The sequence below is a fragment of the Oryctolagus cuniculus genome, chromosome 11 (assembly GCF_964237555.1).
Source record: "Oryctolagus cuniculus chromosome 11, mOryCun1.1, whole genome shotgun sequence".
Taxonomy (NCBI): Eukaryota; Metazoa; Chordata; class Mammalia; order Lagomorpha; family Leporidae; genus Oryctolagus; species Oryctolagus cuniculus.
In genome coordinates, this window is record NC_091442.1 from 34,141,783 (window position 1) to 34,159,356 (window position 17,574).

The 17,574-nt window shown below is 40.8% G+C and overlaps 1 protein-coding gene across 37 annotated transcripts in view; it reads left to right on the top strand.

Annotated features, from left to right (window-relative positions):
• The window catches only part of PLCB4 (phospholipase C beta 4), a 439,427-nt gene that overhangs the window by 171,539 nt on the left and 250,314 nt on the right, over positions 1 to 17,574 (top strand). For 26 of the 37 annotated variants that reach the window (XM_051846249.2, XM_051846237.2, XM_070052082.1 and 23 more), the window contains one exon: positions 4,122 to 4,181. The gene's annotated coding sequence lies outside the window, so the exon portion shown is untranslated. Of the gene's footprint in view, positions 1 to 4,121; positions 4,182 to 13,045; positions 13,182 to 13,940; positions 14,107 to 17,574 lie in introns of all 37 variants that reach the window. The other 11 variants (XM_070052074.1, XM_051846247.2, XM_070052084.1 and 8 more) reach the window with 4 other exon arrangements.

Here is a 17,574-nt window from a genome sequence, read left to right on the forward strand (position 1 = left end):
CAGCTCCACATGTGTGCTGTTTGTAAAAAGGCAAATCACAATTGTGTATTTCTATTTTTAAAAGTAACTTACATATTGTTTACTTATTTTATTTGAAAGGCAGAAAGACAGAGAGGTTGACAATGAGAGATCTTTCAATGCTGGTTCACTCTCCAAATGCCTACAGTGGCTGGGCCTAGGCCAGGTCCAAGTCAGAAACAAGAAAATCAATTTATGTCTCTTATGTGGGTGGCACAGACCAAATACTCGAGCCCTCTTCTGCTTCCTCCCAGTGTGTGCATTAGCAGGAAGCTGGAATATGGAGTGGAGCTGGGACTTAAATTCAGGCCATTCCTACATAAACTATGAACCTCTCCACCAGTGTCTTAACTGCTGTACAAAACACCCACCATAATTCTGTTTTTTCTGTCACAAAAAAATCCCATGGAGATTCTCAACAATGGATTTTTTAATTTTTTTATTTAGTAAATATAAATTTCCAAAGTACAGTTTATGGATTACAGTGGCTTTCCCCCCCTATAATTTCCCTCCCACTCGCACCCCTCCTATCTCCCGCTCCCTCTCCCATTCCATTCACATCGATTCATTTTCAATTATCTTTATATACAGAAGATCGATTTAGTATATGTTAAGTAAAGATTTCATCAGTTTGCACCCATACAGAAACACAAAGTGTAAAATACTGTTTCAGTAATAGTTATAGCATTACTTCACATTGGACAACACATTAAGGACAGATCCCACATGAGAAGTAAGTACACAGTGACTCCTGTTGTTGACTTAACAATTTGGCACTCCTGTTTATGGCATCAGTAATCTCCCTAGGCTCTAGTCATGAGTTGCCAAGGCTATGGAAGCCTTTTGAGTTCACCGACTTCGATCTTATTCCGACAGGGTCATAGTCAAAGTGGAAGTTCTCTCCTCCCTTCAGAGAAAGGTACCTCCTTCTTTGATGGCCCCATTCTTTCCACTGGGATTTCACTTACAGAGATCTTTCATTTAGGGTTTTTTTTTTCCCCCCCAGAGTGTCTTGGCTTTCCATGCCTAAAATACTCTCATGGGCTCTTCAGCCATATCCAAATGCCTTAAGGGCTGATTCTGAGGCCAGAGTGCTATTTAGGACATCTGCCATTCTATGAGTCTGCTGTGTATCCCACTTCCCATGATGGATCATTCTCTCCCTTTTTGATTCTATCAGTTAGTATTAGCAGACACTAGTCTTGTTTGTGTGATCCCTTTGACTCTTAGATCTATCAGTGTGATCAATTGTGAACAGAAATTGATCACTTGGACTAGTGAGATGGCATTGGTACATGCCACCTGGATGGGATTGTATTTTCTTGAAGAAAGTGGTCTAAATGTCTTGTCATTTTTGAAGAAATGCTGACAAACATTCACTGTCAAGCTAATTGAAATGCAGCCTTTTAATAAAAAGCCATTTTAATGAACTATAATTTACATATCATAAAATTTATGCACTTGAAAATATTCAATTCAGTGGATTTTAGTATATTCACAGAATTGTGCAATCATCACCACAGTCTAATCTTAGAATATTTTCATCACCTCAAAAAGAAATCCAGGGGCCGGCACTGTGGCACAGCAGGGTAAAGCCCTGGCCTGAAGTGCCGGCATCCCATATGGGCGCCGGTTCTAGTCCTGGCTGCTCCTCTTCCCATCCAGTTCTCTGCTATGGCCTGGGATACCAGTAGAAGATGGCCCAAGTCCTTGGGCCTCTGCACCCACGTGGGAGACCCGGAAGAAGCTCCTGGCTCCTGGCTTCGGATCGGCACAGCTCTGGCCGTTGTGGCCATCTGGGGAGTGCCCAAAGTGTATAAGGCTTATTTCAGTTCTAGGTAAGCCACTCAGCAAAGATTTATTCACTACCCACGAAGTGCATGGCACTGTGCTACAGGCTGAGAATATACATAATGATTTTCAGTACACACACAATCCCTGTCCTCCTGGAATTTACAGTTTCATACTTATGATACTTTCAAATATAAATGTAATACAGAAAATATAATGTCTTGGAGGAGGCAGTCTGAGAGGGGTTAAACATGGGTCCAGTACCAAGTTTGAATGCCAGCTCTATGGGATTCCTGAATATTCATTCAGCTTCACAGTTTTCTCTGGTCTAAAATGGCAATCATGACGGTGCATGCATTTTAGAATTGTTCTGTGGATTGTATAAATTTTATGCAGTTCATGCTTAGAGTCGGGGCCATTGTACATATCCACCAAAATATACCTGATGCTGTATATTCTCTCATTCTGTACATTTGAAATATACTGTTTCTATAGAGAGTTTACCTTTGTTAAATTATGGTTAGTAATGGTCCATTTGGTGAATTTTGGTTTATTAACTGTTATATAATATTTTATCATTAAATGTGGTAAAATACCTCTTCCATTTTCAATTTTGAGTAACATATTTTATGGTAAAATATTACATAGTAGTTAAATGTTAGATTAAAGTAGAAGTCCTTTCAGGGAAAGAAACATGCTTATTTATTTTTTAGAGGAACACAGAGAGACAAATAAGACAGACAGACACAGAACAAGCTCCCATCCTCTGGTTCACTCCCCAGAAGCCCACAGTGGTTGGGGCTGAGCCAGGGATGAAGCCGTGAACCAATGACTCAGTCTCTGTTTCCCATGTAGGTCACCGTCTCCCAGAGTGCACATTAGCAGGAAGCTGGAATGAAGAGAGGAACCCAAATTCAAACCCAGACACTAAAATATGGGACAAGGACATCTCAACCAGCACCTTTACTGCTGAACTAAATGCTTCTCCTGACTTTTTTTTTAAAATACCTTCTGTCAATACCAGTTCTCCAATGGCAGTCAGGCTGAGAAGTTTCTTGATAGTTCTCCAGATGTGTTCTTTGCATATAAACATGCAAAAAGACATACTGTCATAAAATCAGAAATATTACTGTTATACCTAGCCTGCAGGAACCATACACCCTTTCTTGGATGTTACTAATCTGCTGCTCAACCTCTGAATTTATTAAAATAACCAAGCAACAATTGAACAACATGACTATCTAAAATCTTCTGGAAGTAAATATAATTGTCTTTCTTGATTAATAGCTAAATGTTCTTAGGTTAACTGTAAGATATATACATTAGTAAGGTTTGTTTTAACACAATGGGATCATCATACACATATTATGTTGCTACTTTATTTTTTAAAATTAATACTACGAGATGAGAATTTGTTGACATGTCTGCTATACATAGCCAGATGTGCTCCTTTCTTTTTCACAGCATACTGTTACACTGGATGAATTCGCTCTCCTACTTGGGGCCTCATTAAGGCACTCTGCTGTAGCCATCTCCGTACAGAGATGATGACCTTCACAAATTACAAGTTCAGCCTCTGCAGATAACATTTTTCCAGGTCTCAACTGATGCTTTTTCTGCTTCTAGTTTCTTCCTACATTCATGTGGTTTCATTTGACTTCTTTACTTCTGCTACTACCTGAAACTTTTTCTTCCCCTATATCTTAGAGAGATCTTGGAATGTAACTTTCAGCCAACTCAAAACTCAATGTCAAATCTAGACTTAACATAAAAAAAAACCTTATTAACAAAGAAAATACTGACACATACATAAAAAGCAATGACTCTTTTTGTAGGCAGATGCAATTCTGTTGTAAATCTTTCCTGTTCAGCAGTACTCTTTGAAAGGTTTATTTTGATTGTAGTTCATCTAAGGTCATTTGAAAGGTGTCTTCCAATTAGAATTCAGCCAAGGACATTTTACTACTAATCAGGAATGACAATTATATTTACTTCAAGAAGATTTTAGATACTCTTGTTGTTCAATTGCTGCCTAATTATTTTAATAGTTTAAGTAGCAGATTAGCAGCATTGAAGAGAGGGTGTGTAATACTTGTAAGCTGGTCTAGCAATGATATTTTTGATTTGATGGTTGTATGTATTTGTTGTGTGGAACTAATGTCACTCTAATTTTTTAGAATATCTTTCTGATATGTATTTTTTAACAAAATCATAGGTATTGATTTGGAAGTGCAAAGAGCTGCTTGTCTGAATGAGAACTCTGAAAGTGCTTTAGTTTGATTTTCTCTTGTTTGTGTCTGCTTGCTTTACAGAGGACTGTGTGGTGAGTTGGGCTGAAGGGACATCGCCTGCAGTCGGTTCGGAGCTGCTTGGTGAGTAGTATGTGGCCTGTGATGAAGATTCACTAGCTGTGGGGTTCTAGAGCTTTCCATCTGTGAAAGGAATCCCTTCCTTCACACTGATGCCCCAACTGAAATAAACATCTCTTTCAACTGATTCACAGACATGTGCCTGGTTCTGTTGAGCTTTAAGCAGAATCTCCCAGCATTGGTTAGCTTCCAGTTGGGCACTTCACCTTACGTTGTTTTCTGTCACTATCTGCAGTGGTATGGCCTGTGTATGGTAAGCATCGGGAGTTACTGAAGTGATTGTTCACAATGATTCTTTCCAAAGAGAAGTTTTCTGTGTTATGCAGGGCTGGCCTAAGAAAATTTCCAACCATGTGAAAAATCACAGCTGTGTGATTACCAGCTGGAATCCTCCATCCCCATGTGTGGGGATGATGTAAATAAATTTTTCCAACGTTTCTCTAACATGCCGTTTACTAAACCTTTCATGAAATTCTAGAATGAGAACCAGAAATATCTTTATATGGCTAGTTCATTTTACTTATAAACTGAGACCTCCCAATGCTTTAAAAATAAAAAAAAGATTTATTTATTTATTAAAAGAGTTACAGAGAGAGAGAGAGAGATCTTCTATCCCCTTGTTCACTCCCCCACATGGCCACATGGCTGGAGCTGGGCTAATCCGGAGCCAGGAACATCTTCTGAGTCTCCCAAGTGAGTGTAGGGGTCTAAGTAGCTGGGCCCATCATTTGCTGCCTGGGAGCTGGATCAGAAGTAGGGCAGCCAGGGCTCAAACCAGTGCTATAGGATGCTAGTGGTGTCTTAGGTAGTAGCTTTACCCACTATACCACAGTTCTGACCTCACTGATGCTAGGGCCAGCATCCTGGTGAATATGAGTGACTGTTCTTTTCTGACCCCTTAATCAAATAGAAGTTTTATAATTGCTTTAGGAGTGGAAAAAAGTTGTACTGTGTCACATGAACTACCAACTGTACTGTTCTTCTGGGTGAACTCTGGGCCCTAGGCATTTCACATTATCTTCTACGTGTTGTGCGTCATGTCAGAAACTTCATTTCTTTCCCACAATGCCAGTGGCTGATTTTATTCCAGCCTTTCTGGGAGGGGAGGGGAGAATCGTATAACCTGACACTTCTTCAAGTGATCAGTGCTTAATGATGACATGAGAATATCAAGAAAGTAGATTTATTATTCAATGTTCCTACCTATTTTTAGTCAAGTGCACTATATTTTGCTGTTCCCTAAGGATGACTCATAAACCATGTCTTAGTAGGCAAAGCAGAGTTGGGAAGGGGGTGTGGGGGAGGCAGGTTTGAATAATCCTCTAGGGACTTTAAATCAATGTAGATAGTTCATCTGCTTTTTATTCTTTCATTAAATTTTTTCTGAACTATCCACTTTCCCTGTATAATAGTAGTATTATCCTTAAATAGGTCATTTTTCATCAGCTGTATTATAAATGATTTCTATGAAGAATTATGTGCTTAGTGAATATAAACACTTGATTCCAGAGTTAGAAAAAAATCCCAAAGGGTTCAGAAGTTGCTTGCTAAATATTTTACATTCAAAGGAGAAATCCCACTGTGTTCAGTGTTATAAATGCTGTGCATTTGAATTTACAAAGATTTTGGGTTCTTTTCTTCACCCATGCCAGGTAGGACCTGATTGGACTTGGTGACCTGAATGTCATACGGTTGCTGATTATCTTTGTATCAGTATCACATTCTTCCCCAAAAGATAAATCTTCTATATTTCCTTCCATTCTCTCCTGAAAATAATAATGGGGGTGGGGCATTTAGCACAGCAGTTAAGATGCCATTTAGAAGGCCTGCATCCCATATTAGAGTATGTGGGTTTCAGTCCCAGCTGTATTTCTGAATCTAGTTTCTGCTAATATACACCCTGGGAAGTAGCAGGTCCCTGTCCTGGGTCCCTGTCACCTACATGGGAAACCTAAATTGAGGTCCTTGCTCCTCACTTTGGCCTGATCCAGTCCTGGGCATGCAGACATTTGGGAAGTGCATGAGTGGATGCAAGTTCTCTGTCTCTCCCTGTCTCTCTGCCTGTTAAATAAATGAAAATGAGTAAATAAATACATAAATTTAACATTAGAGCATTTAGCCTCTACTCAAGCACCATTCAATACTTGAATATTTTGAATTACTAGGATATTTTTATTGACATGAATATAATTCTTTTGTAATGTTTTTCTGTACTCAAAATGAGAAACTCTAAGCCCTGGAATGTGAACTTTTCTGGTTTTGTCTTGAAATGCCTGTTCCTTTCCCCATAATTCTAATAGTGAGCAGTGCTATATATGTTATCTCTAAAAAATTTTTTTAAAAAAAGATGGATTTATTTATCTAAAAGGCAGAGTTACAAAGGCAGAGAAAAAGAGAGAGAGAGAGAGAGAGAGAGAGAGAGAGAGGTCTTCCATCTGCTGGTTCACTCACCAGATGGTTGCAATGGCCGGAACAGCACTGATCTGAAGCCAGGAGCCAGGAGCCAGGAGCTTCCTCCAGGTTTCCCATACAGGTGCAGGCGACCAAGGGCTTGGGCCATCTTCCACTGCTTTCCCAGGCCATAGCAGAGAGCTGGATTGGAAGTGGAGCAGCTGGGACTTGAACCAGCACCCATATGGGAGGCCAGCACTGTAGGCAGCAGCTTTACCCACTACGCCACAGGGCCAGCCTCTAAACATGATTTTTTTTTCAACTTTTATTTAATAAATATAAATTTCCAAAGTACAACTTTTGGATTATAGCGGCTTTCCCCCCCCATAACCTCCCTTCCACCTGCCACCATCCCATCTCCCACTCCCTCTCCCATCCCATTCTTCAGCAAGATTCATTTTCAATTATCTTTATACGCAGAAGATCAACTTAGTATATATTAAGTAAAGATTTCAACAGACTGCACCCACACAGACGCACAAAGTATAGAGTACTGTTTGAGTAGTAGTTTTACTGTTAATTAGCATAGTACCACACATTAAGGACAGAGATCCTACATGGGAAGTAGGAGCACAGTTACTCCTGTTGTTGATTTAACAATTGACACTTTTATTTATGACATCAGTAATCACCTGAGGCTCTTGTCATGAGCTGCCAAGGCTATGGAAGCCTCTTGAGTTCACAAACTCTGATCTTATTTAGACAAGGCCATAGTCAAAGTGGAAGTTCTCTCCTCCCTTCAGAGAAAGGTAAACATGATTTTTAAGGCTAGTTACATCTACAAGAACATATTTTGATCCTTGTAATGGCACGAAATGTATTTTAGATCTCACTTATTTGTATCACATTCATCTAAGCTTTTCATCTATGTTGGTCGATTAAACTCTTAAAATTTTTTTAAAAATGACAATTTTGGATGAATTATTATACTCTTACATTGCAAGCCACAGAGTGACTCTTGGTTAATAATAATTTAGTAGCTGCAGTCAAATCAAAGGCTGCTGTCGAGTTTCATGAAAAGAAAGCTACTCTTGACAACTCTCTAAGTATTGGAAGATATGGTAATATTTTGAAAAAGCTACCTAATGTTGGGGACGCTTTGTTCTTTTCTGCATGATTTTGTATTGTTTTTATTAAATGCTGAATATGTGCAAAATTTATAACATTAGTGTTAAGTATGCATGTCACCAAACTTTAATGTTGACTTTTCTTTCTACCTGTGCTGTCTTGACTTCTCACAAACCTGAGGGCATGCAAATATTAGGTATTAGAATTTTTTTTAGATCTAAGACCTATGTTCTTGAGTTGCTGAAATGTTCTTTAGGAACAAAGATACTCTTGAGTGCTTTGGTTTGACTGGGCCCCTCCAAAGTTCAGGTGTTGCCTGTGCAGTGGTATTAAGAGGTGGGGCCTTTAAGAAGTGATTAGGCCATGAAGGCTGCTCCTTTGTTAACAAGATTAGGCCATTATAAAAGAGGCTTTGCACAGCATCAACTGGCTTGCCTCTTGAGTTTCTGTCATGTGAGGACACAGTAAGGAGGTACCCACAAATTAAATGCCAGCACTTTGATCTTGGTAAGAGATAAACTTCTGTTCTTTACCAAGTCTATGTTGTTCTGTTATAGCAGCACAGACTAAGTCATTTCTCATTAAACTGTGAGTTGAGTCCTACGGTTATTTCGTACTTGAGTGGTACAGAAGCTCTTACGCATGATCTAAGAACAGCAATCACAGAATCTGTGGCTTTGACATCAACGGTAGACTGGATAAAGAAATTATGGGATATGTACTCTTTAGAATACTATACTGCAGTAAGAAACAACGAAATCCAGTCATTTGCAACAAAATGGAGGAATCTGGAACACATCATGCTGAGTGAAATAAGCCAGTCCCAAAGGGACAAATACCATATGTTCTCCCTGATCGGTGACAACTGACTGAACACCAAAAAGGAAACTTGTTGAAGTGAAAGGGACACTATGGGAAACGGTGACTTGATCAGCATAGCCCTGACTGTTAATGAACAACTTAATACATTATCCCTCTTAGTAGTTTTTTTGTCTGTTCTACTTAATATGACTGATTTAATTCTGTAATTAATACACAGTTATTCTTAAGTGTTGAAATTTAACTGAAATGTGATCCCTGTTAAACATAAGAGTAGGAATAAGAGAGGGAAGAGATATATAATTTGGGACATGCTCAAGCTGACTTGCCCCAAATGGTAGAGTTAGAAACATACCAGGGGACTCCAATTTAATCCCATCAAGGTGGCATGTACCAATGCCATCTCACTAGTCCAAGTGATCAATTTCAGTTCGCAATTGATCATAATGAAAGGACTAAGAGTCAAAGGGAGCACATAAACAAGTCTAGTACCTGCTAACAGTAACCGATAGAATAAATAAAGGGGAGAGTGATCCAACATGGGAAGTGAGATACTCAGCAGACTCATAGAATGGCAGATGCCCTAAATAGCACTCTGGCCTCAGAATCAGCCCTAAAGGCATTCAGATCTGGCTGAAAAGCCCATGAGAGTATTTCAGGCATGGAAAGCCAAGACACTCTGGCAAAAGATCTCTGTGAGTGAGATCTCAGTGAAAAGAACAGGTCTTCAAAGAAGGAGGTACCTTTCTCTGAAGGGAGGAGAGAACCTCCACTTTGACTATGACCTTGTCTAAACAAGATAAGAGTCGGAGAACTCAAGGGGCTTCCATAGCCTTGGAAACTCATGACTGGAGCATAGGGAGATTACTGATGCCATAGACAGGAGTGTCAATTGGTAAAGTCAACAACAGGAGTCACTGTGCACTTACTCCTCATGTAGGATCTCTGTCATTAATGTGCTGTGCATTGAGATTTAATGCTATAACGAGTACTCAAATAATATATTTCACTTTGTGTTTCTATGGGGGTGCAAACTGTTGAAATCTTTACTTAATGCATACTAAACTGATCCTCTGTAAAAAAAAAAAAAAAAAAAAGAAAAGAATAGAAACTATCAACTCCCAACTTGACTCTCACTGGGATTAAACATGACAATAGGTCTGATCTGATTTCATCATCATTAAAAAAAATCATCTATTATTTTTCACTTTATGTTTCTGTGTGGGAGCAAACTGTTGAAATCCTTACTTAATGTATACTAAGCTGATCTTCTGTATATTAAGATAATCAAAAATGAATCTTGATGTGAATGGAAGGGGAGAGGGAGTGGGAAAGGGGAGGGTTGTGGGTGGGAGGGACGGTATGGGGGGGAAGCCATAGTAATCCATTATTCGTACTTTGGAAACGTATATTCATTAAATAAAAGTTAAAAAAAAAAAAAAAGAATCTGTGGCTTTGAATGTTTACAGTGCATCCGTATCTTCAGTTAAGCTCTCTATAAGTGCATGTGAGATGAGAGTTTAGGAAGAAGGCAGGGCTCCCAGGAGAACCTAGTCATAAGTTATAGAAGGGAAGACAAGAAACCAAGCTGGGGGATGGGTGGAGCAAAGTGCCTTGCCTCAGCCTGCCTCATGGGGGAGCTCTGCAACATAATTGCTTCCAGAGTCTTAACACTTGGAGCAGTGGAGCTGGGCTTTCTGTTCCGGCATCTCCCTGATGTGGGCAGGTGATAAAGGAGATGTAACTTCCAAGCACTTCAGCCTTCTGCATCTGCAGGTGAGGCAATTCCAAGGGTTGAAGGGTGTCCCTCTGATGAAATGTGCAGATGCCATTTGTTAGAAGCAAACCTCACAAAAGCTGGGCATGGCGCACACAGCACCGTTCAGAGGGACCCAGCGAGATCAGAGCAGGACGCAGTGAGCATCTCCTTTACCAAAAGCCTGTTCCATCACGTGCTGTGCCATCTCACTTCCTCACTTCTGCTGTCACACTTCTCATTCCTTTGGCCATTTCCTGGTGTGAGCTAAGTACTTTCACAAGCCACATAAGATTCATTTTCTTCTCTTGAGACGGCAGTTAAGCTAGTGCTTCAGAAGTCCAACCTCTAAAGTGATTGCAGTGTTGGGAGGTTCCTAGGTAATTTTCAGCTAGTGAAGTCCCTATACATAAGAGTTAGAAAAATAAAATCTGAGTTTTCAGAGCTTTCTTTTATTTATTATTTTTATTCATTTGAAAGAGAGAGAGCGGTAGAGAGAGCAGATAGTGCTCCCGCTTGCTAGTTCACTCCCCAGATACTAGCAATAATCAGGGCTGGGCTTGGCCAAAGCCAGGAACCAGGAACTCAATCCGAATCTGCCCATGTGAGTGGGAGGGCACAACTACTTGAACCATTACTGCTGCTTCCATGGGTGTGCATTAGCAGGACGCTGAATTTGAAGCATAACTGGGACTCAGACTCACATACGATAGGAGATGGTAGGCATCCCAAGAGGGATATTATTACTGTGTCAAACAACTACCTCGTAAAGTTGACCTTAGATTAATGGCATGGTGAATAGTGATTTCAGGGTCCAGCAAACATTTCCAAGTACCCATACTCATTTTTACTTTTTATTTTTATTCTCATCTCTTTTAACTGTCTTTTATTTCCCAATAGTTCACTTTTAACTCTAAAAGTTTTTTTTTTTTTATTTTAACACACCTTTATGGACAATATATGATATTTTCTCAGGTACCTTCAATTCGTTCAGGGTAGCACAAATGTTCATTTGATGTCCAAGACCAGTATTGTCCAATAGACATCATGTGAGCAAGATCAAAACTTTAAGTATGCTTGTGGCTTCATTAGGATAATCGAAAGAAGCAGCTCAAGCTGGAGGCTGGGACATCCAACACCACACGTGTAATTAATTTCAATAATTTATTTAGCACAGCATATCCACATCATCATTTCAACATTTAATCAATATAAACCTTATTACAATTTTATGTTTTTTAAAATCTGTTGTGTATTGTATACTTACAACAAATCTCAATTTAGACTAGCCATATTTCAATTGCTCCAAAGCAACATTTGACTAGTGTTGAATTGGACAAGTTCAGAATGTTATAGAAAAATTCTGGTCAAAAGCTTTACTTGCCTACAGAGATGAGACTCTGTCAGTGCTCTTGACTTTGCCAACTCTGCATCCCTATTCAATAAGGAAATGAGGCACCACTGTCATCCAGAGGAGCTAAGCCTGTCTGCCCTTGAGGGGCCACTGTAGGTTCCATTTTTGGACTGAATGCCTTGTAGATAAGAACTGAGACTAAAGCTAAGATGTCACTGATAACCTACAGAAAGGAGAATTCTAGGAAAAATGTGTGTCTTGGAAGGAGGGTAAAATGTAGAAACATTTTAAAGAGGAAAGGAAGCATGTCAGGTGATGGAAAAGATACCCAGGTATATGCTGTATTTTGGGAGAAGATTCTAGAAGAGTGTGGGTACTTGACATGTATACTCATGAGACTCACATGTTAGTGACCCAATTGACATGAGGGCCAAAGACCTGATTTTGCAGAAGTGTCACCATGATTCAGTGTGACGTTGCGATCTGTTCAGGTTATTTACCGTGTCAGAAATGACTTGAAAATGTAGTGACTTGAAGTAACAATGGTTATCTTTAACCTGTCATCTTTTCTGTGGGTCAGGAGTTTGGGAAGGTGTGACTCTGTGTTTCTGGCCTAGGGTCTCTTGTACAATTGTAGTTGAATGGCAGCTGAAACTGAAAGAGCAGGAGGCTGGAGCAGCTGGTGCCTGAATTGCATCTCCCTCTCTTCATGGACAAGTGTGGACTTCTTCAAGGACAGTGACTTTGTCGGCTCCATTGTGATTATTCCAGCTGAGAAAGTCAAAGCAGCTTTTCTTTGTGACTTGGCATTGAAAGTCATGCCTCCTCACTCTCTCCATGTTATTTTGGTTCCAGACGAATCAGAAACCTGCCCAGTTTCACGGGGAGGAGGCTTAAGAGTCCAGCTCTCAGTGAGAAGAGTGTGAAAGTCATAATGCTATTTTTGTGAATACCATCTGCCATAGCAAACCCCTCTGCTGCCACTGTTGTACCCATCTTGCCCCCTTGAACTGTGTCCTGGTAATGCTCTAGCATAAACACAACACTCATTCCTTGGGCACATTTCTGTACAGTGGCTCGCTGTTCTTCCCATACTGGTCAACCGGACTGGGAAGCCCTGTATGAAATTTTAAGTCTTTTGTTTGGGCTCTGAATGACCTTCCCTGGCCTTCCATTTCTTTTTCATTATCCATTAATGTTAGAGGTATTCCAAAGTTGTAGGCATATCCCAACCTCAAAATTAGCCTCCCATTCTTGATTCATGGAGGAAAGAGTTACAAGGGAAGGAAGAATTTCTTACTCCCTCACTCCTCTTACCCAAATGGTCTACCTTTGCCACCTTAGGGTGTCTTCTTTAGAAGAGAGAATTCTGCAACAGGACTGACTGCCAGGTGCTTCTCATACTCTTTATGTTTCCAGGGTAGCCATCTGCCACTGTGTCTCTTGCTCTCCATGGCCGACTGGTTTTTCTTCCTGAGTTGATTGGAAGGAGGAAGAAAGGATATGAGGCCAACACCGTGACCTTTGAAAGATAACTTCCTTAACAGCTGCTAAGGTCAGCATTTTGCGAAATATTGTCCTTCCTGGTTTTCATAGGAAGACTTCTACCCGTTGCCAGAAAATTTTACCTCTGCTTGGGTCCTGACGCTAGGTGCATAAGGAACACTCACTTACTTTCTTCTCTCACCTTCTTCTTAGAAAGTCACAACCTTCAGCTGAGGAAGATTAAATCTGAGTTGTGTAAGAGGTTAGGTGAAGGGTACTGAGGGTTATTTTTTAGCTTATTTGTTCTGAAATGCATTTTTAAAAAGAATGAAAGGTGCATGGCTTGATGGATAAAGGGCAAGATATTCAAAAAAGCTACTAGAGTAATGTAGAATGGTGGGTATATGGGCATATCCATGTACGGTAAGAATGTATGCACTATAAAATATTCTCAACTTTTAAAATAATGGGTTAGGGATGCTTAACCATAAATTCTAGTGGGATACATTTGAAAACAAAATGTCAGTTTCCAACTCTAGCAAATGCTCAAGGCTTCTTTTGTTTCTTTTCCATTCAACTTCTTAAAGGTTGTATTAGCATTATTTCTTGTAGTTTCAGTTTTCCCTCAAGGTTTGAAGAAACTGGAAAATATCTAGCAGTCTAGTATAGGAAAATAGTTTAAAATTTTAGCTATTCCCCTTATGTTATGTAGTTTCTTTGGGCTTTTCAGATATTACTCATGAGGTTGCTGCTTTTGAAGTTGTTGTGATATTAAAGTAGCTTTTCTTCATCATTTCCCAAGGGCCAATAACAGCTTCTCTTTCTAAAGACAGGATTGCTTGTCCTCTCACTCACTGGTGCTGCACTCTCCCATTTTGAGCTGGACATCCTGAATCTTTTCCAGGGAGAAATATGGATCCACTCACCCATGAAAGTGTTCACTTTGTTTGTTCTGTAAGACAGTGAAGAAAGTCCATTCCATTTAGCTCCTTTAGGTAGGTATATAAATAAAATGTGGAAACTGTTGCACTTGAAAAATCTGTTGTAAATACATTTCTGAAATGGAAGGGGAAGCAGACATGTTGCCTTTGCTGTCCTCAGGTGGGGAAGGGCAGCTTGCGAAGAACTGAGAACTAAATGAACCCACCCAGGAGATGATCCAGCCGGTGACCTGGGCTGGCAACCACCACCCAGATCAGCTGCCTCATTCCTTTCCCTGTCTTGAGGCCTGTGAGGGGTACCAAGGTGCAGATGTGATCTACTGACCCCTACCATGCGGCCAGGGGGCCCGCGGTTTTGCAGTGAGCGTGCAGGTAGCTGGAGAAAGCACTCTTATTATGACATAGGCATTGCAAGAAGTGGATACAATGGTAGTGTTATTATTTTATATATATATATATATTTTTAAAAAAGGATGTATTTGAAAGGCAGGGAGGGATGGAGAGGGAAGAAGAGAAAGAGAGAGAGAGAGAAAGAGACCGACCAACCGACCAACTGACCAAGACCTCCTGTCCATCTACTGGCTCACTCTGTAAATGCTCACCAATGACTGGAGCTTTTCTCAAGTGCCCACTTGCTCCGTGAACCAGCCATCCCTGGGACACTTGCTGTGAAAAGCCAAAGTGTCGCAGAAGGGCCAGTCGGTGCAGCGACCCAGGGCCAGTCGGGTGGTTAAGTGGACCCCAAGGGAGGCCCTCTAGAGAGGGGCAGTGAGGTGGAGCATGATGCAGCCAGTGCAAATTGTTGCCCTGACTATATCAACTGGCTCTTGAGCTTCGGGTAGGGCAGAGAACTGGTACAGAGAGCAGGCATGGCTGGACCTTTAGATCCATCAACTGACAAATAATTAAAAATTTTTAATAAGAAGAGTACAAAAGAAATTATCAGGGTGATTAGGAAGTAAAAAACTGGAAAATTTAGGACACATTTTCTCTGCAGTGAAAATCAGCTAGTGCTGCCTCAGGAAAATACCATAGCCTGGGTGGCTTTCATTGTCAGTTCTGGAGGTTGGAAGTACAAGGTCAGGCACTTGGCAGGTGCGATTTTCTCTGAGGCTTCTCTGCCTGGCTGCTAGATGGCTACCCTCTCCCCGTGCACACATGTGGTGTTACTCCTGCAGCAATGCACATTCTAGGTATCTCCTCCAGTGTCCAAATTTCTTCTTATATGGATACGAATCAGATTGGATTTAAACCCTATAAAAGCTTTGTTCTAATTGAATCACCTCTTGAAAGGCCCTGTCTTCCAATATAATCCTAATTATACTGGGGGTTAAGGCTTCAACTGATGGATTTGGGGTAGATGGGATAATAGACAGTGTAGGGGTAAAGGAAAACACTGAGAAAGTTGCAAGAGCAAGAGAAGCGATTCAAAGGTCAAGGCTGTGAGGATAAGGAGAAGTTGTAAGGGGGGTGGATCTTCAGTCTGCTAATGGGAGAAAAGCTAGCAGTATTTCCTGAATGGATCAATTATCAGTAGGCTTTGCTGCATGACAAACTATCTGGAGAAAATGTTGGCCTAAAACAAGCTCCATTCCTTCGGCTCACATTTCAGTGGTTTCGCAATTTGAACTGGCTTTGACTGGGAACTTCTTTTGCTTTCCATTGGGCTCACTTCTGTGTCTCTGGCCAACCACTGGGTAAGTTGAGGGCTGGCTGGCCAAGGGTGGGCTTAGCTATGTTGGCTTATTTCTCTCTCCTGCCTCTCTGTCCTTTCTTCAGGCAGTTTGTTTAAAGGGCAGTAGCAAAGCACTGAGAGTGAGAGTGCAGACACACACGCAATCACTTCCGTCACATTATGATCATCAAGGCAAATCCTAGGCCAGCCCAGATACAAGAGGTAGGGCAATAGATCATTTCAGCTAAGAGGCTGAGAAGCAGGATCATTTGGCTGTAAGTTATGTGTCCTGTTATATTTTACATTCATATCTGACTTTGCCTATACTCATGAATCAGAAAAAAGGAATCTGGAAAGGAATTGTGCATGCATTTCTTTATGGATGATAGTTATTCCCAAATCGGGATGTCTAATTTAATCAAAACCTTTCTTACAACTCTGGATGTTGTCCTTTCTTGCCTGCCTGGGTCAGTCCAAGTCATAGGGAGAGATGCTAGTCAGGAGAGTTCCTGATGGGAGCTCAGTTTTTTTTTTTTTTTTTTTTAATTATTCATTAGAAAAGCAGTTACAGAGAGGCAGAGGCAGAGAGGTCTTCTATCTGCTGATTCACTCCCTAAATGGTCACAACGGCCAGAGCTGGGCCAATCCGAAGCCAGGAGCCTCTTTTGGGTCTCCACATGGGTGCAGGGGCCCTAGCACTTGGGTCATCTTCTATTGCTTTTCCAGGCCATATCAGAGAGCTGGATTGGAAGTGGAGTAGCCAGGATACAAACCAGGACCCATTTGGGGTGCTGGCGCCACAGGCAGCAGCTTTACCTGCTGTGACACAGCACTGGCCCTGAGAGCTCAGTTTTCTTATCTTACTTAGAATGTAGCCTCTGTGGTGAGCTGTCCTGGTGGAAACCTCCCTGATAGGCTCATGAAGTTGTTCTGAGTAAACTCTGAAAGGAGAAGAGGGTCTCTGGGGTCCTGCATACAAAGATGGCCTGAGAAAATTCAACCATAACATCTTATACAAAAGACCATGCTGAATATGCACTGCTCCTTCTCAATAGATTTACTAGTCCGTGGTACCCACATTGGGCTCTGTTAAGGGCAGCTTCCCTCTAATTAGTTCAGTGTGTCATGTAAAACAGTGCTGCATGTGGCATCTACTCCTTAGCCCTGTCGTGGGATGGCTCTAATGAGCTAAATTTCCATGGACATGGAGAAGATCCTATTAGCATCTCATACAGCAGAGAAAGGAGACTAGGGGTAGAGTCTGAACATTTCACTATTAAAAGTTTTATACTGGGAAAACAAAACTAAACTTTTTAAGCACATGCACATGGAACTGTTTGGCAGGTATATATGGGATTAAACATCTTTGCCATATGACTCCAGCAGTTTCACTCCTAGATTTTACCCCAAGAGAATGAAAACTTGTCCACACAATGACATGTGCATGAATATTCTCATTAGTGTTATTCCCAATAGCAAAAACCAGAAACAAGCATATGTCTAGCAGTAGATGATAAACAACTTAGGATACATGCATGCAATGGGGTATAGCTTAGCAATAAATACAAGGATAACCATTCTGCTAGGGGAGGCATTTGGTGCAGAAGCCAAGCTGCTGGGTTCCAGTCCTGGCCCTGCTCTCCATTTCAGCTTCGTGATGAAAAGTAGAGTGTCAAAGTAGGTAAATGTTTTAAGTATGTTATGAGTATGGAAGGAACAAAAGAAAATAGGAAAAGGAGAAAAATTGTCCCTTATTTGGAACTGTCCACTCATGCAGGACTTGCAGCTAAAATCCTGTTTTGGTCTATTCATTCTCTAATCGTTTAAGAGAGAAAGATGAGAAAAAA